Genomic DNA, 27,370 nt, shown 5'->3' with positions numbered 1-27,370 from the left:
CCAAATTACCCCAACCTCCATGCGGGAATCAATTCATAGTGAGGAAAGTTGTGTCGCAAGATCTGCGCTTCCACCTTATTAACAATCCTTTTCGCAGCGTCGGCGTCGGCTTCCTGCCTGTTCCATGTCATGACGGAACCGGTTACCTGGTCACTGGCTGCTGTTCATATTTCATAACATTTGAATTGAATAAATATGCGAGGGAGAAAACATTTATTCAAGGTATTATTCAGTGGACCGCCCTGTATATAGAAGCTATTCTATTACACTGAAAATGTCTCACTGTCAATTAAAATTTCTTAAGTGCCAGTAAAGTGTCCAATTAATGTTAAAACTTTGGCGGTAAAAATGCATTAATGAGACAGCCGTGGATGATTGGTGATCGCGACGTTACGGCACAGTGCTGACAAGACTTGAAGGCAGACCTCTAGTTAAAAAGTCGGCTTCTCGTATCTGAGCACTGGTAAAATAATCTTCCCATAGGCCTATTTAGACCGAATGCGTTTTTCCTCAACACTCGCTATCAAAAACTGTACGTTGGTTCAAGTTTGGGCGAGGTAGAAAACTCGCAGCTAATACATAATTGTCCCAGATAACGAACACGTTTGATCTTCACCCAACAGAATCTTCGTTTACTGGAATTAGTCTCTTGATATGGAAATGTCAACATATAAGACAAAAATTATTATATTTTATGAGATGGAACCAATAGAAAGTAAAATGTGTCTCAATAAATATTAGCCCGTGGGTAAAAAAGTGGAGCATCTCCATATTTCACATTTCAAGAAAGCGGCCTTTTAGTCCAGTAACTGGTTTGTCTTTCACATTATAGATTATATACATAAAAATGTTAATTTAGTAACTTTTTGTATGTATATTGTCCATATTGTGTAAAATAATCGAAATAACAGTAATAAACATAATTAATGCCGTTTTCTTAAAATATGGACATGGTCCAATTTTTTACTCAAGGGCTCAAATGGTCGTGAGAATAAACCATTTTTGTTCCCTTTGTTATACTCTATTCTTAAAGAAACATACATACCAGAGAAAATTAACAGATCCTGCACTAGAACTATAAGCATTATCAATAGAATTATGAAGTCACAGTTCAATAAAAAAGCATATTACAATACGTACGCATAGCATCCTAGCTTGACCTATAAATTGTTAAGTTATGGCAGCGAAGCGTGGACACTGAAGAAATCTCATGAGATGTGTAAAATACGATTGGTGCATACAGCAGCGGGATCTGAAACGGAACAAGAACTGACAACCAGGCCGGTTCATTCCTTGAATACGCTCATCATCATATCATCATCAACGATTAAACTGGAAACAATCACGCAAGAATAAGTTCAAATAGGATACTACCGGTACATACCTAAAAGGGAGATCTGTGGAATTTTATGTAAGACCATGTTCTGATAAAACGATGATGATGACGACGATGATTCCGTTAATAAATGAAAATTACTTCTGAAGAGAAATAAATTCCAATTTCTCATTTAGATTTGGTGATATTTTTTATGGACAATTTGAAATCGATGTGAACACAATGCGGAAGATGTCCTTTAGGAACACATTTACCCTTCGTCTGTTATTTTACAGTTATAAGAATAGATATTTTCCCACATACAGGTTTGGGATAATGTTTTACATATTTACTTGTGTGCATTTGTTTGCCAATTCATTTTGAAAAATTTCCCTTGCATTTTGACACACCATATATAATATGCTTCAGATAAGGGACATTTAATCACACTTTCTTCGCATAATTAAACGAAAACAAATATGTTAATACAATTCTTTATTGAAATTGGCTTTCCACATACCGCCTACTTAAGATGATTCTAGATAAAATCCTTACACAATTTCATATTTTCTAACTCGTATTAAATGTTCCACATTCTAACTCGGATGAAATTGTGCAATTATAACCTAACACAGCTTCACAAAATTATCGATATGAAATTAAATCCATATTATATACTTACTAACAGTTTATAATTAATTTCTACTCTTACAATTATAACCACTAAAATTTGGAAACAAATATTAACTCTTTTCTCTTACTGAAATGAAATTACTGAACTACAATATACTTTATGATAAACATAAAAATGGCAGCTACATTCGCAGACATGGTCTTATTTTCTCGTAATTTTAAATATAACATATTGAGGGCACCATAGCAGGAGGGCATATCAACAAATTTTGCGTTATTTAAATATTTGAATGAAACCTAGTTATGTTTCAAAACAAACGTTTGAGTATTAAAATGATCATGAGAAAGATTCAAAGAAAGTATTTTCTTATGTACACAAGGTTAGAAAAAATTATTTCATATTTATATGGCTCTAATCTAAAATTGTAGTTTTGTTGATACGCCCTTCTGGCACGATGCCCTTGATGTTGTCCGTACTTTTCTTATAGTTCGGAGCGCAGTTGTTCCGTAGAAAATTTAAGATAACCGTCCACAATGATTTCCCAGAAATGTTTCTTTACTTGCCAAAATTTCGCCAAAATGTGCATCTAGATAAATTACTCTGACCTGGACTCAAAGGAAAATACCTTCCTTCATGTTATCTATACTTAGCTTGTGAAATTTTTAGAGTAAATAGGCCTGCATCTCAATGCTGTTACGAATACCATTCACGATGATTTAATCAAATCAGTTCCAAGCTGTTGAGCAAAATTTTATTAAATTCAATCAACTGCTGCTGCTAAATATTCTTAGATTCTAGCTTGAAATTTTGTGGAAGCGGTAAATTTGTCCTCTTGAAAATTGTGAGTGTTTAGTCCCTACTAAGCCATTTCGAAATGAAAGAGCAATAATAATTGCCGTCGTCTAGGACAAAAAGAATCAAAACGCCACATAGCCTATTTGCCACTTACATGTCCTTTCCGTATGCTCTGCAAGATAAAATTGCAGTAACACAGTAACACAGCTTTAAGACTCTATTGATGAGGTGTGCGTTTAATATTTATGGCTTCCATTAAAGTCTTGCACAGAATTAGATAACACATTGTCATTACTCATTTCCAAAAATAATTTCTAAGATTTTTTGAACTGCTCTATGGACAGAGACCTCCACATTTTAAGTCAGGGTACTAGTAAGTTTGCTTTAGTTTTTGAAATGTTAAGTTTCTAACAAGGTCTGAGATGAATGTAAAGGCTTCACTCAAGGTCCTGGGATGTGCATGGTCCCGTATTGTTCAGAATCAGCGGCGATAGTGGAACAGGAAGTTCTTGAGCTCAAGTACTGGGGGAATATCTGAAGTGAGGTTGGGGTAGTTCACAACCATCATTTTCTTCAAAATAAACTCTACTGGGGCATAATGCCGAAATGACATTCACTGATATGATTGTTTTGTTCCCTTCACACACGAGTATAGCTATATACATCGATTTCTTTTCTCCTCTCAGCAACTCAACAAGAATTTCAGAATTCCCATTACTGCAGAAACATGTGGAGAGAAATCGATGAAGTTATATTTTGCTTTTGGAAAATAAAGGTCACTTTTTCGCAAATTTAACCAATATTATCAGCGTTATCTGCACATTTCTGGGTATTGGTGAGAAGATGGACTAATCCCGCTTTTAACTCTGCTTGTGGAAGCATGACACATGTAATTTCTTTGAAAGCTCTAGTTTTAATTTGAGAACAATATAAGGTTTGAAATAAAAGGTCAATTATTGAAACGTAATTACTAAAGCATTGTATTTCGGCGAAGAATCATCTCCGGCCGTGATGCATTGAGTAATAAGTACTAGCTAACCGATATTCTGTCAGGTCTATGCTACCTGGTCCTTGGATCTTTAATGCATACAGAGCAACTAAACTCAACACAGAACCGCTCTGTGATTGCAATGCTGATTCCTGTTGAAACATTCTTCTATTGCTTCTTGTTTGATTTTGTATCTTATTTAACAGAAGAAGACTAATGTCAAGTCGGAAGTTCATCTTCTAACAAATCGCCTAATTTCATTTACAGTAGAAACTCGTATCTAAAAGAATTAATAATGTATATGTAGGCAAAAAGTACACAATCCAATATATATTACTTACTTACAAATGGCTTTTAAGGAACCCGAAGGTTCATTGCCGCCCTCACATAAGCCCGCCAGCGGTCCCTATCCTGTGCAAGATTAATCCAGTCTCTATCATCATACCCCACCTCCCTCAAATCCATTTTAATATTATCCTCCCATCTACGTCTCGGCCTCCCTAAAGGTCGTTTTCCCTCCGGTCTCCCAACTAACACTCTATATGCATTTCTGGATTCGCCCATACGTGCTACATGCCCTGCCCATCTCAAACGTCTGGATTTAATGTTCATAATTATGTCAGGTGAAGAATACAATGCGTGCAGTTCTGTGTTGTGTAACTTTCTCCATTCTCCTGTAACTTCATCCCGCTTAGCCCCAAATATTTTCCTAAGATCCAATATATATACAACACTAAAAAAACTATATGAGGTCACAGATTTGACTTCGAAAAATTTTACATTCAGTTGAAGTACATCCATTAGGACACCGTTTCTCAAACTATGACCCGCGGACCACCTGTGGTCCTCGAGTTCTGTCCTTGTGGTCCTTCAAAAAAGACACAAGAAAAAATAAAATTCAAACGAATTACGTATCACACTATAGCTGAAAATCTCAGACTTTGGAAATTACACATGGCAATCTCCTTTCACTTTTTCTCCCAGTACTAATATTTTATGAAATTTCTTAACCTATCCGCCTACCCACTTGCCACAGTTGACTAAACAACAAAAGAGGGATTTAAACCGCTATAAAGGTGGCGTTTCTCGCCATCTTTTCCCTGCACATCTGGTGCCGAGGCTGGAACCCAGCCAGGGACCAGCCGAATTCATAACAGAGGACCAAAGTACCGAACCTTTTCATGCATTGATAACTTTCTTAATAGTTTTGCCGACACCAAGTTCGCACATTGAAATGGGCACGTACTGTACGTCGTACACCAATAATAATAGAACGTGCCAAATTGCATCTATACTTATTGAAAAAATCGGGCACATTTCTGCATTATTTTTTTATTTGTTTTACCAGATGAGGATATAAATAATTTTAGACTCCGCCTGTTTTAAAATCCGACAGGTTTACTTTTTACACTTGCGTGTTTCGTTTCTAAGTGCCGTTTCAATTTCGCGGGTTTCATACACTTCGTAACAAACAACATACCAAGGTTTTGGATCACTCTCATTGCCACACCCAGTAAATCCAAGTTCCAAATAACTCTTGTCATATTTACGAAAGTAATTTTTTCTTTGAATAGCTACTAGTAGAACTAGATATTTCTTTAATGGCATTATAATTAATGTATTTCTTCACACACAGCTTCTTAACTATTAGCACCGCCTAAATGAAGCATATCATGATGTTCCTTTCTTCTCAAAGATCCGGATCGAAGCCAGTTTTCCATTATTTATAATGGGCACTATTTAACAGAGACATGGACAACTACTAGCGTGTACCACATAAGAAAGATTTCAAACAACTAACTGCTAACAGGCAAGCGATCAATCAACATTGCACAGAATTTGTTACAAGTTACTTGTGATTGGCTACAAAAATATAATTACAAATGTATTATAATTAATTAATTCTATTTTAAAATATAAGTATACTGATATTAAAATATGCTACAAAAATGATTAAATTTGCTTTCCAAGGAAACAAGAGTAACGTGGTCCGCGGAATTGTTCTGACTTAAAAAAGTGGTCCCCACTTCAAAAACGTTTGAGAAACGCTGCATTAGGAGATGTGGCAACCTGACAACCTCCACCACAGATCCAAGATCTCTGCATTCTCTTGAAAACGATCGACCGAGGCCGCCGATCATTCCTCGGTTGTGAATAAGACAGCCGAGAAATGAATCGCTAGAGCGCATACAGTCGAGAATTTATAATCGACCGGTTGAAACGTTTACTCGGTCGGTCGCAAGCGCTGCATAACAATTACATCATCTTTTACTGCCTGATACCCAAAACAGCCTACCTACCTACCATTTTGTTTTTATTTCAGATAGCACAAAAATTAGGAAGTATTTGAACATTTAAACAAGGAAACATGATTTTTAAATAATACAATTCTCAAATGTAATAATGCTTTATATTATCAATTGAGCGGTTCGGTGCCACAATTACACTCAAAAAAGTTACTGAAGTCTAAACTTACACCTCACTTTTTAAAACTGTATGCTCTGAATTGGAAATTATTTCTCATTTACTATAATCTAATATTTATCTAGTACATCTACTTTGGCACACATATAAATGATAATTTTCAGTCTTTTACGCAGAAATCTGCGGCTAAAAAATTTGTGGTTTAGGCAAGTCTGGCACTGAGCCACTCAATTATGTTATTCAGCATCCATATTGTCGAATTCATTATGTCGGTAATGAAAATGTTTAATGTAGCTTAGTGAATATGTGATTGCATGAACAGAACAGAGATTTTGTGATCCGTGTCAAATTTCTTCAAAAGCAGACATAATTCATTTGTCACAGTATTTAATAAAAATAAACTACATCTGCATGTTCATTTTGCTTAATATTTATACAATAATGTATAAAGAGATGCTTAATCGCAGAGGAACGTATGGTAAAGTGTATGCAGATTTTATTATTCCACGTTCAACGACCATATCGCGAAATATCAAGGATGGAGCAAACAAAATTCGTGCTGAAGTTATTTTAAATGAAAAAATCGCTATTTTGTTTTAAAATTAAATAATTTTTGTTCAACTTTACCTAGAATTTCCTCCTTGGTTTCTTTAATGTATTTATGCTCGACAATGGCGAAATGTAGTAATTATACACCTGGTAGCAGTCTTTTAATGCATGTCATTAAAGTACACCCATTCATTAAAGTTCAGGTTTTCGATTATTCTCGGATATGCAATCGAAAGACGAGGGAAACGTCACGGAGGCTGGAAATCCAATACTGTCGCAGAAGGTTATGTTCTGTTACTATAATAATTAGCGTTAATTGTAAATAATATTCAAATAAATTCAATTTCTCATCTCGTTTTTCAATTCTAAATCAATTTCCAGGTTATACATTCTCTGCATTACATCAAGGTCAATGACATTATTGTTCCTCGGAAAAAATCAATACTTTCGCGTCTGCGCACATCTCACAATTTCGAGCTATGAACAAGGTCACTTCCGATCTTCTGTCAGATACAAATAAAATGAATATTTCTGAATAATTTCAAGTTAGGAATATGGTCGAGCATAAAAAGTCGCATGAAACTTGGCTATAATGGTAATTAAGACGCTTGTATGGAAATTATGAAACTCGCTTGCGCTCATTTCATAAACAAACATACTTGCGTCTTAATTACTATCATTATAGGCTCGTTGCATAATGTACTATTACTTTTGTCCTGTGCCATTACGAATACAAAATATTATAAGTCAACTGTTCCGTTCAACTAGAGCAGTGGTCGTCAGCATTCGGTATCGGTAACATGCACGATGGTGCAAAAGGGAGAGGGAGAGGGAGAGAGCTGTGTTAGCTGGTGCGGGCGATCAGTAGCTAGCGCTATTTGCCGCACCGTCAAATATTATCATGTCGAAGATCATATGATATTCAATTAATCGCGCTGTAATTTCTATAATTCATGGATAAATGTCTAAGGAAAGCATAGAAAAAATCTGAAAACAAAATCTTTTTAGGAAAGTGAGAAAAAAAACTAAATTCGAAGTAATGTTTTCAAAATAGACATTGAAATCCTTAAAAGTACGTAGGCGGCAAACTTTTTTATTTTTAATTTTAGATGGAGGTCAAAGCGAGAGAAATGTTTAGAAAGAATGAAAATTAGTTTTAAAAAATATTGCTATTCAAAATCTTTACCAGTGTCCGAGTTACGGCTAGCTGGCGGACTTCGTATGCAGAGTGACTAAACATTTGTTGTCAGAACTTCGGATTCTCATAGAAATCATCGTACTGATTTTAAATTTATTTTCGAAATTTTTCCATTGCTTAGTGTGTTCGCGGTAATCGAGAGTTTTGAAATTTGATTAACAATTGTATATTCCACAAATAACATCTATGCTGATTAAATAGTGGTATGACATAGTTTGAAATTAAGAAAAATGAAAAGAATGTTATAGAGTCTTTATATTTATAATACTGGTATTACTGTGATTATTATTATTATTATTATTATTATTATTATTATTATTATTATTATTATTATTATTATGTGGACTGAAGCTGTCTTATTACATTTTCCTGTCGCAGCACAGTGATTCCACTTCAAACCCATTAAGATTTCATATTCCTTCAAATATCTCTGCATCTGATTGAGGTTCTGGCTGATATGTACAGCTGTCAAAAGAAAAAGTGGCCGCTCTCCTGAAACAAAGTTCCCTTCGGGTATCTTCGCTACAATTCGGAGACAGGCGATGTTACATGTTGTTGGACCACGTTGCCTGATATCTACAGTTATAATTGAAGAATACTGTGTATTATTCGATAGCGTAATGGTAGCGTTCAGGCCTCTTATTCATGAGGTCCTGCGTTCGACTACAACCTCATGTTTTTTATGTTCTTTTTTGTTCTCTTTTTGAGAGAGACAAACTATACACAATGGCTCCTTTCTCTTTTACGATTATTTTAGTAATTAACATCAGGTTCATTAATATATTATGCCATGACTTTATCATTATGATATTGTGGCTGCAAATGGAAAGAAAAAAGATTTTATTCTCAATAAAATATATTTCGTGGCATAAACAAAACTAATTTACTGGCGTCGGCCTTAAAACATTCAAACAATTAAGCGTTCAAAAAACAAAACAAAAAGCCACAATTCAATATTTAGTCTATCTTCCTCTTATCTCGATCATCTTGCAGTCGAATGGGAATGGAATTGACTAGTCTTTGCAAATAGCGACTGTTCTTAGACACGATATTCCAGGTATTCTGAACATACATACGTAAGTGTTCCGTCCATGGGCAGGTCTTTCATTGCAAACCCAGCAATCTCCAATCTTTACTATTTTCTGCCTTCCTCTTAGTCTCCGCATATGATCCACATATCCTAATGTCGTCTATTATTCTTTTCAACCAGAGATCCAACCAATTCCTTTTTCTCTTTCTAATCAGTTTCAGCATCATTCTTTCTTCACTCACTTTTTCAAACACAATTTTATTTCTTATTCTGTCTGTCCACTTCATACGCACCGTTCTTCTCCACATCCACATTTCAAATAGCCTACTTTAATTCGTTTCTCTTCATTTCGTCGTAATGTCCATGTTCCTTCCCATACAATGCCACACTCCACACAAAGCACTTCACTAGTCTCTTCCTTAGTTCTTTTTCCAGAGGTCCGCAGATCTTTCTTCTTCCATTAAAAGCTTCTTTTGTTCATGTTTGCAGTTTTTCTTGGGAAGGATAGGCCTAAATGCGGTAACATCCCGTTGCTTTCCGCACTCCACTATCTCTTTCGCATCTTATTAAATTCCAGGAGGCCCAAGCGTGGAGATGAGGAGAGTGGATTTGACTAATTGTGCCCTCCGGACTTCACCGAAAGTCACGGCAAGGGTTAAATATTAATTCTATCAGGATGTTTGACCCGATCAGAGACCGGGAAATCTCAATTAGCCTTTGCCCCCCGCATCCTGGACTAGCTTCTACGAATCATCAGAAAATCTTAGAGTGTGATTGGGCCAATTTTTCCGAAAATTTTTCCACACTTTTGCCCTCGTAGCTCAGCGGACGAACGTCGGAATTTAGATGTCGACGTCTCAGGTTCAATTCCTCGTTACTCCTTTTCATTTTATTGTGGTTCAAGATAGTATAATGTAATAATACAAAAAGAAAAACTAATACCAGTATTATGCAAATGGATTTTTCCAAACCTAATATTAAATTTATGTTATTTATATCGCTAAAGAACGATTACAATATAAATAACTTGAATATTATTTATACAGTATCACTAAAGAAAGATAACAGGATATAAATGATAAATATCGGTTTGTTTAATTAATATAAGATATTATATAACACGTATTTAATTATCTAAATAAAATAACCTATTTTACAAAGAAAGATGGTTATTTGTGTTATAATAATTACTTACATAAAATACAGATTATTTATATTGCGAAAGAACAATAACAATATAAATAACTTGAAAATTGTTTTATAATGCTAATGAAGGAAAACAGATTATAAATGATAACTTGATTGTTTATATCGCTAAAGAACGATAACAATATAAAAAACGTGAATATTATTCATATCGGAATTTCACAGATTTATTACAGATGTATTTAAGAAATTGTAGAAGAATAGTAATTAGTAACAGGGTCCTATTTATTCTTCTTGGAGCCAAATTTGTAACTTTTAAAAGTGTGGTTACTATGTTGAAGTGTATGTGTTGTAACGGATGCTTGATTTGTTATGTATGTGAGTCAGTTATGGGATGCTTGATGTCGTCGCAATGTCGTAATTATAGTCTGATTGTGTTTGTGTGACTATTGTGTATTAATTTATGATGTATGGTACGGAAAGCTGCATATTTGTGTTATAGAAGTGTTACGTATGTGTGTTGTTAATGTTTTTGTATGTTTAAAATTGATAATTGATAGTTGTTTTGCAATCGCAATGCCTAATTTACGGATTGTTTATGTTTTGTTTACATCGCGTAAGCTAATTTAATTTTCTTTTCCATTTCTCTTTATGCTTATGTTTTTTGTGTATAAAACTATAGCCCTAATATACATATGTAAAATAGGGCTAACCCCCATTGGAGATACAAAAATAATAATTATTATTATTCATATCGTTAGGAAACGATAACAGAATACAAATGATGACTTGAATTTTATTCATATCTCTAAAGAACGATAACAAAATATAAATAACGTGATATCCATAAAGAACTATAACTGGATATAAATGGTAATTTGAATATCATTTACATCGCTAAAGAACGATTAAAAAATAAAATGAAAACTTGAAGAAGGCCCGAACCCACAACCTTTGAATCATTAAACAAGCACTCTACCGCTGGTCTACGAGGCGCAGATATGGAACACTTCCATAGTTCCGAAACTGCTTGTACAAGCACATGCATCGTGTAACATCGCCGCGACCCGAAGTGGACTTTGAAAATATTCGCTGTTCACGAGTGCGGCCACTTTTTTTTTTGACAACTGTACATCAGGCAGTACATCTCACTTGACGATATGTGGCAGAGGAAGAACAACTGTTTGTATGCATCTGAAGTCCGATTAGTGCAATATGTAGCTAGTCGGCGATGTAAGGAATGGAGGGGGAAAGGAACTGGACCCTCTACCTCATTATCTCCTGGTCTAGTTGTTCATAAGTGGTGCCTTATTGATATCACTTGTGAGGTTCAGACTTCTCTTCGGACAGTTGACTGAACAAAATATATATAGCCTATCCATTTTTTTCGGACACTTTTAACTTTACAATGAATTTGATCCAAGTATATATATATATATATATATATATATATATATATATATATATATATATATATATAATCCGTGGCGCTACAGCCCGTGAAGGGCCTAGACCGACCAGCCGGCTGCTGGCCTCACGTCCACATGCCGAAACAGAGGTGGACGATCATCCAACCAGAATGGAGGTTAGCACGATGATCCCCCAGCTGTTATAGCTGGTATTCGCAACAGGATTTCGCTACCTATCGTAGCTCCCCAAGTGCATCACGATGCTGGGTGGGCACCGGTCCCATACACTGGCCGAAATTTCATGAGAAAATGTCTTCCCCCATGAGGATTCAAACCAGCGCGCATTCCGTAACGCGAGTCCTAGGCGGGATGCCTAACACCGCGACGACACGGCGCGGGATATATTTTTTTTTTCAGAAATTTAATTTCGGCTGATATTAAATTACGAAATTTTCGAAAAATCATTTTATACCAGTTTCTTGGATCAATCTGTCTCCGGTTCTAATCATTCATATTATTAAGTCTTGGACTCAGATAAAAGGTAAAAAATCCTTGTGAAATAAATAGATATTCTACATATCAGGATTTGTGGCTTGTCCCCTTCTTTCACTGGATCCTCAATTTCAGAAGATACTTATATTTTTAAGTTATTGACATTATAAACGAATATGCTGAGTACTTATTATTTATACAAAATATGCTTATTTGAATGCATGCATGAAAATTTTGTGCTTCATTACACTATTATTGCTGAACTCCACTAACAAATTATGTAATTTCTGCTACGAACGAACTCCGCCACTGGAATACTGCACATACGCCAGCAGCCACGGATGCACTAGCGTGCTTGCCCGAAAGTGCACTGTGCTGATGACGGCTGAACTAGAGGATAAACACTAACATATTTTTTATTGTTTTTTTAGTGCAGCTTGCTAAAATGTTCTCCTATTTCATTGATTTATTACTTTTTATTATTTAAATATTTTATTGTAATTTTTATTCAATCTGATAGTCTGTATACCTACTAGGTTCACTAATCAGGTGATAGGGCATCAGGCATTTTAACATTTCCATAGCACATTCTGTAAACACATCGATCGAAGACAGTTTTCAGTCTATGATGCCCTTCAAGCGATCGAGACGACCGGTCGTCCATGATGCTTCATCGAGTGTTTTGCTTCCTACGGAGTCGGGACACGCGGCAGCCAGCCTGCTGTGTACAGTACGGAGCGAGCGACCTACCGCGTGTATATCATGACTCTCGGTCGGTCGTTCTTAATGAAATGCAGAGCTCTATTCTACACACTACAATATAACATTTCTGCCTAAACTGAATGGAACAAGATAGACTGTATCTCTTCAATGAGAAGGCAGAGGTCATTTTTATTGTTACCGATATATTCGTAATTTGCAGCACAAAATTAGCCATATCTGATTTATTTCTTTTGTGTAATATTTTGGCTATTGATCAGTGTAGTCAGCTTTTCTCCCTCGCTCGTAAAACCATTTCAGTATTCCAGGCACCTTGTTGGATTTTTAAGTGTCAATATTTACTTGCAACGTAATCACATCAGGGGGAAGTCTCATCTTCCCGTTTCACAACAGAAGTAACACATTAATAACTTAAAAATAATTAGTTTTAAATTGAAATGCACTATAACCTGGAATAGTTCACTTCTGACCAAACAAGAACCTTGAATTAAAGAAAATGCAATCCAATCAAAGAATCTACAACCTTCATCTGTTAAAGGGGCACTGAACAAAAAATAGACAACAGGGAGCTAATGGCACCACTGAAAACCGCAACTCAAAGTATCAAACTGTTCTCAATATAAAGGCGAAGGAATTTTGCCCACCACTGCTGCTGACGTCACACTGCGTCGTGTAAGCTCGCAGCGTTTAACGCTTTGTTAAGAAAAGAAGAACGGTATTTGGGCACGAATTGTAGTGAATGTCAGACCGGAGTCGCTGCGGTGCTGCGCGCCAGTGTGACGTCACACGCATCGCCATTATCCGCGTTTACTGGAAAACCATTAGTTGTACAGAGGTCAAATTTGCGTCACTGTGTGTGTAATTAAATGCATGTTGTTTAGAATCCCAGAATGTGATTTTTAGTTAGTTCAGTACCCCTTTAAGCTTAAGAGTATGCATATATGTATATATATGGTCACGTCATGTCGTGAGCCAATCCGCTTCAATTAATGGGCGCCAGAAATTAACTCAATATGATTGGCTCAAGAAATCACGTGATTGTGTCTGTGTAAAAGAGTTCTGATATACCTGAGGTGCAGTATAACACTCATTATTATTACTATAGTTAAAATGTATGAAGATTTAACCACAGGAAACTCTTCAGGGGATGTGGAGTGAACTTGACTGCTTCTGTTTTCCTTTTCGTTGTGGTGTAACATTTTCTCTCCGAAGGCTTTGGCGGCCCGTGACAGTGCAGCATCCAACACCAGCCGCTAAAGCTCTCGTCAGAAAAAGTGTACACTAAGTCTCCATTAGCACACCCGAAACACCTAAGTCAAACACAAAACTCAAGCCAAATCACATTAAAAAAGCCTAATCCTAGATTTACATCAAAGAAACCTGTGTTCGATTCACGGAAAATACGGAGCATTCTTCCCGTGAAGTGGCCGGGACAATCTTCCCGTGAAGTGGCCGGGACATTCTTCCCGTGAAGTGGCCGGGACATTCTTCCCGCGAAGTGGCCGGGACATTCTTCCCGTTGCGCTAGAAATCCAGCGTCTAAATCTGTATTTGAAAGAGGACACTGCTACGTAAGTCATTAGAGGAGATGAATATCCAAAGTCAGAGGATTTGTGACGTCTTTGAAGGTGACATTTAGACATCAAATCATCTATTTTTATTTATATTATAGGGTTATTTTACGACGCTGTATCAACATTTCAGGTTATTTAGCGTCTCAGTGAAATGAAGGTGATAATGCCGGTGAAATGAATCCGGGGTCCAGCACCGAAAGTTACCCAGCATTTGCTCGTATTGGGTTGAGGGAAATCCCCGGGGAAAACCTCAACCAGTTAACTTGCCCCGATCGGAATTCGAACCCGGGCAACCTGGTTTCGCGGCCAGACGCGCTGACCGTTACTCAACAGGTGTGGACCAAATCATCTAAATGTTGCTTAATTTTCATTGAGGTGGGTGCGCGACAAGAGCACTTATAACTAGCATCATCACTATAATAGCAATTATATTACTCTCAGAGGACAGTTACGTCACCGGCTTCTCACGTTCACGCAAATTCTAGCCTTCCCAACGACAAAAAGTACACTCATGTGACCATTACATAAGGGTGCAATACAATAGGATATCAGACATTTCCCTCAAAATAGGATACATGAAAATGGAAGTAATTCTAAATTCTCACATTCAGGGATACGTTTATTCACTTTACCTCAGGAGTCTTGTTGTGCGAAGGAAGTGAGGTTAACAAATTGTGTCCTTACAGAACCACTGACATGGCAAGAGTGATCACCACAATGAACCTAGGATGAATGTGAAGAAACCTTGAAAATGTAAGCAAGGAAGCGTTAATCTTTCAAATTTGTATCCCCTTCCCCACTATTAAAACTGTTACCGGTATACCATGACCTTCATCGCTGTTTCTTCCATCATTGGCAAAATTAAAAGCACGCTCTACAACTACTAGTACTGTTAAACAACTACGGAAAGACTACTACTAGTAGTACTACCACCACCAAACGATTATTATTATTATTATTATTATTATTATTATTATTATTATTATTATCAGTTATTATCATTATTATTATTATTATTATTATTATTATTATTATTATCAGTTACTATTATTATTAATATTATTATTATCAGTTATTCATAGATTTCAAAAATACATATTATTCGGTTAAGTGAGAAAATTTACATAATATTCTTATTGAATTTGGTATTCCCAAGAGACTAGTTCGATTAATTAAAATGTGTCTAGATGAAACATGCAGCAGAGACCGTACAGCCTAGTTTGTCTGAAGCTTTTCCAATTCACTGCGGGCTAAAGCAAGGAGACGCACTATCATATTCACTTTTCAACTTTGTTCTAGAATATGGCATTAGGAAAGTCCTGGAAAACAGAGAGGGTTTGGAATTGAACGCGTCACATCAGCTGCTTGTTTATGCGGATGATGTGAATAAGTTAGGAGAAAATCCACAAACGATTAGGGAAATTTTATTTCAAGCAAGTAGGGAGATGCGTTTCGAAGTAAACCCAGAAAAAAACAAAGTATATGATTATGTCTCGTGATCATAACATAATACAAAATGAAAATATATAAACTGCAAGTTCATTCTTTGAAAAGCTGAAAAAATTGATGTATCTTGGAGCAAAAATAACAAATATAAATGACATTCGAGAGGAAACTAAGGGTGCAAAAATAAATTTATTATTTATTTATATGTGTGTGAGTGTGAGTGTGAGTGTGAGTGTGTGAGTGTGCGCGTGAGCGTGAGTGTGTGAATGTGAGTGTGGGTGTGAGAGTGTGTATGTGTGTGTTTGTTTGTTTATTTATTTATTTACCTATTTACTCATTTATATATTTATTCATTCATTCATTTATTTACTTACAAATAGCTTTTAAAGAACCCGTACGTTCATTGCCGCCCTCACATAAGCACACCATCGGTCCCTATCCTGTGCAAGATTAATCCAGTCTCTATCATCACATCCCACCTCCCTCAAATCCATTTTAATATTATCCTCCCATCTACGTCTCGGCCTCCCCAAAAGACTGTTTTCCTCCGGTCTCCAAATATAACACTCTATATGCATTTCTGGATTCGTCCATACGTGCTACATGTCCTGCCCATTTCAAACGTTTGGATTTAATGTTCCTAATTATGTCAGGTGAAGAATACAAAGCGTGCAGTTCTGCGTTGTGTAACTTTCTCCATTCTCTTGTAACTTCATCCCTCTTAACCACAAATATTTTCCTAAGATCCTTATTCACAAACACCCTTGATCTCTGTTCTTCTCTCAAAGTGAGGGTCCAAGTTCCACAAACATACAGAACAACCGGTAATAAAACAGTTTAGAAATTCTAACTTGCAGAATTTTTGACAGCAGAGTAGATGACAAAATATTTCTCAACCGAATAATAACACCCATTTCCCATACTTATTCTGCATTTAATGTCCTCCCGAGTGTCATTTATATTTGTTACTGTTGCTCCAAGGTATTTGAATTTTTCCACCTCTTCGAAGGATAAATCACCAATTTTTATGTTTCCATTTCGTACAATATTCTGGTCACGAGACATAATCATATACTTTATCTTTTCGGGATTTACTTCCAAACCTATAGCTTTACTTGCTTCAAGTAAAATTTAAGTGTTTTCCCTAATCGTTCGTGGATTTTCTCCTAACATATTCACGTCATGCCCATAGACAAGAAGCTGATATATCACGTTCAATTCCATACTCTGTCTGTTTTCCTAAACTTTCCTAATGGCATATTCCAGAGTGAAGTTAAAAAGTAAATGTGATAGTTCATCTCCTTGCTTTAGCCCACAGTGAATTGGAAAAGCATCAGATAGAAACTGGCCTATTCGGACTCTGCTGTAAGTTTCACTGAGACACATTTTCATTAATCGAACTAGTTTCTTGGGAATACCAAATTCAAAAAGAATATTATATAAAACTTCTCTCTTAACCGAGTTATATGCTTTTTTTAATTTATGAATAACTGATGTACTGTACCCTTATACTCTCATTTTTCTCCAATATCTGTTGAATACAAAAAAATTGATCAATAGTCGATCTATTACGCCTAAAACCACACTGATGATCCCCAATAATTTCATCTACATACGGAGCTAATCTCCTCAAAAGAATATTGGAGAAAATTTTGTACGACGTCAACAAAAGTGATATTCCTCCAAAGTTACCACAGTTAGTCTTGTCCCTCTTCTTAAAAATAGGTACAATTTTGGACTCCTTCCATTGTTCTGGTACAATTTCCTTTTCCCAAATAACAAGTACAAGTTTATAAATTTCACTAGATAATGCGCTTCCTCCATCTTGTATTAATTTTACTGGAATTTGATCGATATCTGGAGACTTGTACTTTTTTAGATTTTCTATCGCAATTTCGACTGCCGAATGTGTGGGTTCGGGTATAAATGGCGCAGCAGTTTGTATTTGAATTTCGTCCCGATCATTTCTATTTGGCCTATGTACATTTAGTAGTTGCCCAAAATAGTTTTTCCATCTGTTCAGGATTCAATGAAAGTCTGCAAGCAAGTCACCATTCTCAATCTTGATCACGTTTACCCTTGTCTGATATCCGTTCTTAAATTGCTTTATACCCTTATATAAATCTCGAATGTTTTTATTCTTATTATTTATTTCTACCTCATTCAGTTTTCCCTTCAATTAACCTCTCTTTTTATTCCTAAGTATACGACTTGCTTCCCGTCTTTCAATGAAATACTTATCTCTATTCTCCTCAACTAGATCCTGTAAGAATTTCAATTTTGCCTGTTTGCTTCTTTCTACTACCATGCAACAATCTTCATCAAACTACGGTTTGTTTTTCTTAGTTCCATAATTAACTATGCTCTGCTCAGCTGCAATTTTGATATTAGCTCGAATATTCTCCAACACGCTATTAACCCTAGGATGCATGGCTGTTTGGACTTACATCAATTCACAATGGGGGCCTAAAAGCCCCCCTTTATAAATTCAATGGGTATTCTTATTTTGTAAGTTCAATTTCAATGCTGTGGTATTTTTATTCAGTTACTTAATCAACAGAGTGCTATAATAGAATAATTATACACCATGTATATGTTTTGAGTTTCTAAGTATGATAAAAATTTCTCTATATGCACAAGTTCTGAAATTATATTTCCATTATATAACATGGTCCTGCGCCGTGACTAAGGCATCTTGCCTAGGACTCGCGTTGCGGAATGCGCGCTGGTTCGATTTCTCATGGGGGAAGAAATTTTCTCATGAAATTTCGGCCAGTGTATGGGACCGATGTCCACCCAGCATCGTGATGCACTTGGGGAGCTACGATATGTAACGAAATCCAGTTATGGAAGCCAGCTATAATGACTGGGGCAATCATCGTGCTAACCACACAATACCTCCATTCTGGTTGGATGATCGTTCACCTCTGCTTCGGCACGTGGACGTGAGGCCAGCAGCCAGCTGGTCAGTTATGGTCCTTCATGGATTGTCGTGCCTCGGATTATTATTATATAAAGTGAAGCCCAATGCTCTTTTACTGAAAACAGTCTAACACTATGCTCATTGCACACATTCTTGGAACATTTTGAACAACACTGAGCAATTTCTATTTCTAAGTCACGTACCAAAGTATTCTCCTCCTACATCATCGTATAACCACCCCACACACAAATTTCGTCACCACCTGTCATTCAGTCCCGTTTCCCCTCTCTTCACCTGGGATCACAGCAAATAGAAGAACGTCGAAGCAGACCGAAGCACAACACCTATATCGTGACATCACCCTTCCCCACACACTTCAGCTCCTCTTGTCACGTCTCTCCCGTTTCCCCTCTCTACACTTGTGACAACAGTCATCAGCAGAGGGACGACAACGGAGGCCGGCGCACGACACACTCCTTACCAGTTACCCATTTCAGCGAATGGACGACTACTGATTTAAAGGACTGGATAGTTCACACTCGATTAGAGATCAAAGCATGAAGAAGTACACAAGAGTAATAAAAAACTCTATCAAGTGCATTGAAATGAAAGCAGAGCTCGCACATGAAGCAACATTCAGTCATATTGCAAAGAAACGAGAAACATCACATGACAGCCCCGGTATTAATTCCTGAAATATCGAAAACCTAACAGAAGCGGTAACACCGGCAGTCGCGAACAATGTAGGCCTATGCTGGAAAATCGGCGTAAAGTTGTCTCTCCATCACGAGAGTCCTGTCACGTGCTCGATATGTAGCACTCGTCAAAAGCATAAAAGGCAAGACAATGGGTCAAAGATTTGAAGGCTTCAAAGATCAAAAAATCATTTTTAATTAAATTATGCACATAACATCATTTTTAGGTCTATGCATTAAAATTATTTCTTCTACCGTAGCCTACTACTAGTGACATTCCCCTTTTCAGCTAATTTCTCAATCATTCAAAAGACAAGTGCAAAGCGGTCATATTATTTTTCGGCCGGTGGATTGCGGGAACTGACGCAGTGATTGGAAGGTCACGTTACTGGATTCGCGAGTGCTGCTACTGCCAATGTTTTATTTCTATATGCTTTTCAGTGTAGACATTACTGCCAGTGTTTTTTATTTTTGTAAAATTTCCGTATGATTTTTTGTATGATGTGTTATAATGCCAGCCGAAAAGCTCACATTATTACAAAGAATATTCGTATGCAGCACACACTAATATGAAAACTGAATCGTGTCGCCAATTTCCACAGAAATTTCCTGGCGTTCAAGTTCCAAATAGGGATACAGTTTTGAGACTGGTTCTTACATTGAAAAAGACTGGTTCGCTAACGCTAGAATTCCATGCGAAATAGAATGGTTTTAACGAAAGAAAAACTGGATGAAACTGAGACACTTTTGAAAGCTCCCCGCTCCGTCTGAAAGGATCAGTCCACGCGGAAACAGAACTGTTCAAACTGAAACCGTACAAGGTGAGTGCAGTACAGGACGTACAACCACGTGGCAGCATAAGTCGAGCGAATTTACATAATTGGGTTTTACGAAATATTGGTGAAGGTGCGATTGATGCAAAGTTAATTATTTTCTCTAACGGGGCGTGGTTTTATTTACACTGTTATGTCTGTATACAAAACAACAGACACTAGAACGCGGGAAAATGCCACAGAATTCACGACGTTCCCTTACATGATACAAAAATTGGTAAGCCTATGTAATATGCTGTCGCTGCTAGACGAATATTAAGGCCCAGATTTTTTTTTGAAACTACAAGAAGGCAGAGAGTTACAGCACACAAAATATACCCTCAATGTTCATCCCGTTGTCAGATAACAAGAGGGAATAGGAATATTTTCAAGAAGATTTCACCACAGCACTCACTGCTGACGATTCTTTTCACGATATAATGGAGGTTTTAATGACAGAATTATTTCCAAACGTACATGGCCCTCACGTTCGCCAGACCTTACCACGTAGCACTGTTATTTATGAGAATTCCTGAAAAACCTAGTCTATAGAAGTAACCCAAACACCATCGATGAACTGAAAAACAACATGAGAACAGAAATTACCAGATTTATTGAACACGTACTTTTGCGTGTTAAAGTAATTTACAGTCATCTTAAGGAACGGAAATTACTACGAAAAATCGTTAAAGCCAGCACTAATTAAATTGCAATTATTGTATGATTTTAAATAAAATTCCGCTTATTAAGCACAATATTTGTGTAGCATTCTCGCATGTGTCGATATCTGCCGTGACTGCGAATTTATAGCATCAACCTATTACGCAAAAAATCTACAGTGGCATTGTGGCGGACAAGACCGGAGTTCGAACTTTGGTCGGCATTCTCCTGCTTCTCCACATTATGCCACGGAACGGATCGGTATAGCCTGCTCGAAACCTGTGTAAGGGGATTGAGAGTGAAACAAACAGAAAGGCAGAGCTATAGGGATCGCCTTCAGAATAATAATAATAATAATAATAATAATGTTTAATGCATATACACATTGTACACATATACAATACAGGGAGAGGTAAAACAGAGAGAGCCTGGTTTTTTTCGGAATAAGGATGTTTATTATATTCGTGAATATCTCGAAAACGTCAATAATTATTTTGTCTTCATGTATTTTAAAATGAGTTAATTCTGGCACTAAGGAGTGGGAGTGGGCCGGCCCCGCGCGGCAAGCCGCCTAAATTAGATCCGGAGTCGCAGCCAAGTTGAAGCGAACTTCGGCTCCAACAGGTCATCAACGATCGATGTGGCTGCGCACCTCGCACCTCAGACAACACTATCATCATCTTACATTCTGTCAGCAGGACTCGAAATTTCCAGGATGGTGATATTTTTTAATTAGTTATTTTACCACGCTATGGTTACCTAGCGTCTGAATAAGATAAAGGTGATGATGGCAGGTCCAGCGCCGAAAGTTACCCGGCTTTTGCTCTTAATGGGTTAAAGGGGAAAACAACGGAAACAGATAACTTGTCCCAACCAGGATTTGAACCCGGCCCGGTCTTTTGTAATTAATACATATTATTTTGTCAATGTTCTATTTTCATTAGAATGAACTATATGGGATTTAATGAAACGGTTTTAATGAATTTAAATACTATTATAGTCACAATCATGCCATGGTATGAAAGAAAAATTTCACAACCTCGAGCGGGAATCGAACCTGCGACTTCCTGTACTCCGGTCAGGCGCTCTACCACAGAGCTATCGAGTTCGTCTCACGCCAAAGGCTTGGAATTATCCTTTCATACTGGCGACTCTGTTATAGAGTACTGCCCATAGCGTCTGATCTAGTCAGCACTGCTTATGGGTTGAAAGAAACTTTACAAATGTAACCTCATCTTACGATGTTTGGTGACGTATACACGTCCGTTGATGTGACATGTCACATCAACGGACGTGTATACGTCACCAAACATCGTGAGATGAAACGGTTTTATTATGACAGAAGAGGCGTTCCAGAAAAGTGGAATTATTTACGTGGTTATAAGTACCAAAATATCTCGGGAGTTCCTAGAGACCAATACAGTTCTTCCTGGCACTTTGAGAAATTGTTATTGTTTTTAAGACAATTTTGAAAAGCAGAGTGAGTTCAGCTATACTGGCTGGCATATACAAATAGGCTTCTTTTTCATCACCCTGACTTTCTACCCAGCGATCGGCTAGGCTACGAGCGACGAGCTCAGTAGTCAGCCAGGCTTCGTCTTGTACGTATCCTTAGAGGCATTATCTTGGTGCACCAGGCACAGTAGATCCTTGGCTTGACTGAGCTTTACGAGGGCTGAACCTACACTTAGGCATGCTTTAGCCCACTGTGCGCCTCATACACTTATTCGATTATTATCCTAGTCCGGGAGGTGGCCTACCTGGCATTCGTACATCCGATCCAGTCTGCCTCAGCCCCTGACAGACCTACATTCCATCCGCAGGGTCCCGGAGAACTTGGCCCTTACTACAATGTATCAGCATCGAAAACTAGTTAGTACCCTAGCCTATTTTACTGTTACAGACACTAGATAAAATGAAGGGATAGCGGAGAGTGTTGGTGGAAAGATAGAGGAAAAGTCCACACCTGTGGAGTAATGGTCAGCGCGTCTGGCCGCGAAACCAGGTGGCCCGGGTTCGAATCCCGGTCGGGGCAAGTTACCTGGTTGAGAATTTTTCCGGGGTTTTCCCTCAACCCAATACGAGGAAATGCTGGGTAACTTTCGGTGCTGGACCCCGACTCATTTCACCGGCATTATCACCTTCATTTCATTCAGACGCTAAATAACTTAGATGTTGATACAGAGTCGTAAAATAACCCAATAAAAGAATAGAGGAAAAAGTGAGTACCTCTACAACGTCTCGTTTGTGAACCACAAATTCCATCACGATCTGTCCGGGGATCAAACATGAACTGTCTGGATGGAAGACCAGCGCACTGCCACTTGAGCCCCTTTGATGAGCTCTGGGAGTAATTCTCACCACATTGGCTGTCAGCAGGCAACTCCTTGTACCAGATCGCTTGAATATCCCAATCTGAATGATGGCGTCATTATCTCACAAGAGACAATGTGTAGATATTGCCCACGAAGACTTGTATTTGTCTGCAAGTTTTACTTGTACCTAGAGTTGCCAGGTCTTGTGTTTTACCCGTAAGTTCTACGTTGTTAGTACATTTTTACTTATTACGATTTTATTTTTCCCGTAAAAAGATTTCTTCCGTTTATTTACTTTTCACCAAAAATCTTCAAGATAGTGATGTAGAAAAATATGTTCATTTCTTCCCTATTGTTCCCTAGAAAAATATTAATAACATTGGCAAAGTTGTGGGCTATTTGTTAGTATCCCTGGGTCCACTGTGTTTGTGTAGACAAAAATGGACAGATGTAGGCCTAAGTAATCGATGTACCAAGCTCTTGATTGAGTCAGAACTGCAAGTTCTAAACTTTCACCTTCCACGGTAGAAGTTTTCCAAAAAGGAAAAAGCGATACTATATTTTTGACAAAAGCTAACTCAGTAAACACGTATAAATAAACAATTGAGGTAATGTACTTGTAATCAAAATAAAACTTGTATTTGTATAACCTCATGTTACAGTAAATGAAAGAACTTGAAATTGCAATATCTAGTGTTTTTCATCAAGTCGGTGAAATTTTTCCTTTTTTCCTGAAGAAGACCTACTTGCATCTTAATCTTACCATCGGTGAATTCTCACCTATAGCTGACCGAATACACTGTAGACGAAGAACAAATGTGCTTCCGGCAACAATTCAACGTGCAGCCATAGCTTCGGGCTTCGAGACTAAAATAAACGGCATGCAGTACGCAGTTATGTTACGTAACAGAACGGCCTCAACAACCTAAATTAAATCAACTGACGACATGCGAGCACGCGTGAGAAGAGACACGAATACAAGTAGTCCTATAGATTGTTTCTCCAAATTCCAGGAGCTCTTATGTTGAACGTAAAGTTATTTAGGAGAATGATTTCAACATCTTTCTTTTTCGGGTGAAGGTCTAACCCAGTTCTAATTTATAATATAACAGTTGTAATATGTATATTGTAATATATTCCTAATATAGAACCATAACGGGGAAATAGCAGGATCCCATTCCTATAGTTTCGCTAAAAATCTGACTAGGGAATCAAATGTCAAGGTTATTTATTCATTATCAACTTCACGGTCATTTCTGTACGGTAAAGACAATGAAAAGACGGTAAGGGACACGAAATATACGATAAGAGACACGACAACGACATCAAGAACCACTACAAAGACAAGGAACACTATAATAACCACGACAAGCTCAACGACAAGAACCACGATAAGGAGCAAAAGGATCCCGACATGAATCACAAGCATCGCCACAATAATCAATACCAAAATAAGGGTCATTGTCCTTGTAGCCATACTTGTATACGTAGCTATTCATTCATTGAATTATTTCATCTATTCATTCAATTATGTATTTATTTTCTTTTACAAATCTAAATTTTTAATGTTTACGTATTTATTTCTTTATTTTTCACTCGCTCATTCATTAATTCATTTACTTACTTATTTCCATATTTACTTACGAGGCGCATCCAGAAAATAAGTTTCCCGATTTTTCCCCCTTAAAGTAAACGTAATTAGCCGTGTCAATTGCGCATGCGTGACAGAACTATGATGTATCAATCATATGCCACCCGGGCAGGTCCCGCCTGGTGCCAGTAGCGTGGCAGCATTGGTCCGAAATATAAGCTCTTATTCCTTCTCCCGCCGCCTGCGAGGTTCGGTCGGTGATAAAGTTCTTTAATGCACAAAGCATTGCGCCAATTGAAATTCATCGGAAGCTCTGTCAGGTCTATGGGCCGAACATCATGTGTAAGCAGATGGTGCGTCGCTAGTGTAGACAGTTTTCCGAGGGTCGTTTATTTTATTGGGTTATTTTACGACGCTGTATCAACATCTAGGTTATTTAGCGTCTGAATGATATGAAGGTGATAATGCCGGTGAGATGAGTCCGGGGTCCAGCACCGAAAGTTACCCAGCATTTGCTCGAATTGGGTTGAGGGAAAACCCCGGAAAAAACCTCAACCAGGTAACTTGCCCCGACCAGGATTCGAACCCGGGCCACCTGGTTTCGCAGCCAGACGCGCTGACCGTTACTCCACAGATGTGGACCCGAGGGTCGTCAAAGTGCCCATGATGAAGAGCGCAGTGGGCGACTGTCCCTCATCAATAATGATCGTGTTGAGCTGGTGCGGCAGTGCATCATGGAGAACCGTCGCTTCACGATTACGGAGCTGAGCAGCCATTTTCCGCAGATATCGCGATCCTTGTTGCATGAGATTGTCACTAAGCACCTGCTGTTCAAAAAAGTGTGTGCCAGGTGGGTGCCAAAAAACCTGACACCCGAACACAAAATGCAACGTTTAGGAGCAGCACTGACATTTCTGCAACGGTATCACGATGACGGCGACGAGTTCCTCGACAGGATCGTCACGGGCGATGAGACTTGGATTTCGTACTTCACCCCGGAAACCAAGCAGCAGTCAATGCATTGGCGGCATAGTGGATCTCCGGAGAGGACGAAATTCAAATAGACACTGTCGGTACGGAAAGTGATGTGCACGGTGTTCTGGGACAGGAAGGGCATTCTGCTCATTGACTTCCTTCCAAGAGGTGAAACAGTGAACGCTGACCGTTACTGTGAAACACTGCGAAAATTGCGACGTGCCATTCAAAACAAGAGGCGTGGAATGCTTACTGCAGGTGTTGTGCTCCATGACAATGCTCGTCCACATACGGCTCGGCGCACAGCAGCTGTTGTGACGGAATTTGGTTGGGAGTTGTGTGATCATCCACCCTACAGTCCTGATCTTGCTCCCAGCGATTTTCACGTTTTCTTGGATCTCAAAAAATTCCTGTCCTCCGGTGAACTTTTGGCAACGACGAAGAGCTGAAGACGTCTGTCACACGCTGGTTCCATTCACAGGCAGCATAGTTCTACGACAGAGGGATACAAAAGTTGATCCCACGATACGACAGTGTCTCAATTCTGATGGTGGCTATGTTGAAAAATAGCTGAAACATTGCTGTACCTGTTGCCAATAAATGTTTTCCTGAAAGTGTGTGTTCTTTTTTTTTTTAAATAGCGAAACTTACTTTCTGGATGCGCCTCGTATTTCTTTATTTATTTACACAGGCCTATTTATTTATTATTTATTCATTTATTTAAAGTTTGTAGTACAACATATCAGCGGCTCAAATAGAGAGAGAGAGAGGGAGAGAGAGAATAGAGTGGAAAGAGAACAAGGATCATTGCTAATGTAGGACTAAACTAAAGGAATGAAAATGACAATGTTCTAAATTAAATTATAACATACACAAAATAGATAGTGGTTATGGAAATATTAGCCTAATTTGTGATTTTAACTCTGTCATATTGGGAGATTTTAATAATATAATTTTATAGTGCATAATGGATCCTTGATATCCTTATCTTTGTCATAGACCTTATTGAGGTCTTTGTCATGATTAGGAAACGGATTTTTAGGTGCAAAAAGAGAGATTTACAACTTTATGAAATCCAATCAGGACTTTTAGAATTTATATAAAATTAACACTTAACCATTTTATTTTTAGTAAATATTCCTTTCCAGGTTATATTTATGTACAAAGAACTGAGTGCTACTGAACCGAAGACTCAAATTCTATCAGTGAAAGAAACTGATTTCTGATTGATCAGTTTCATTTCGCATAACGGATGTGCATTGACGGGGAAACTATTTTTTAGTGCTCGCCTAACCTGAACAACATACCCCCCTTTTTATGCTAGGATAAACTTTTGCAAGCGAACTTCGGTTTCAAGAAATGAGATAAAATATTTTTCCCTCCCATTCTAAGGCCAATATGGAACGAACTTACTGGACCAGTGTCTGTCTGTAAGATGATTTTTAATTTGTTTTGCACTTTAAATAACATTTTTGTGTTTTTTGGGCGTGTTTGCATTTTCATTTTTAATACCATATTTCATTCAAATATACGCAAAATACTAAAATGCGCTTTTCAGCAACAAACATAGTTTTTAGGTATTTATAGGAGTTTAAGGTTCACTTAGGCGTTTTAGATCCTATAGCATTTTAATAGAGGATCCTATGTACATGAAACGTAGAGATAACTGAGTAACGTTT

At 37.6% G+C, this 27,370-nt stretch overlaps 1 protein-coding gene and 1 long non-coding RNA gene across 3 annotated transcripts in view; both read right to left on the bottom strand.

Annotated features, from left to right (window-relative positions):
• The window catches only part of LOC138707395 (uncharacterized), a 100,082-nt gene extending 96,022 nt beyond the window's left edge, over window positions 1-4,060 (bottom strand). The window contains exon 1 of the long non-coding RNA XR_011334224.1: window positions 1,141-4,060. This is a non-coding gene — a long non-coding RNA (uncharacterized lncRNA). The remainder of the gene's footprint in view (window positions 1-1,140) is intronic.
• LOC138707394 (uncharacterized) overlaps window positions 1-27,370 on the bottom strand; it is a 447,965-nt gene that overhangs the window by 322,019 nt on the left and 98,576 nt on the right. The gene's annotated exons all lie outside the window — the stretch shown is intronic.

This window comes from Periplaneta americana, chromosome 10, assembly GCF_040183065.1.
Source record: "Periplaneta americana isolate PAMFEO1 chromosome 10, P.americana_PAMFEO1_priV1, whole genome shotgun sequence".
NCBI lineage: Eukaryota > Metazoa > Arthropoda > Insecta > Blattodea > Blattidae > Periplaneta > Periplaneta americana.
Note: the sequence above shows the minus strand (reverse complement) of the source record. Positions and strands in the feature narration are given on the sequence as shown.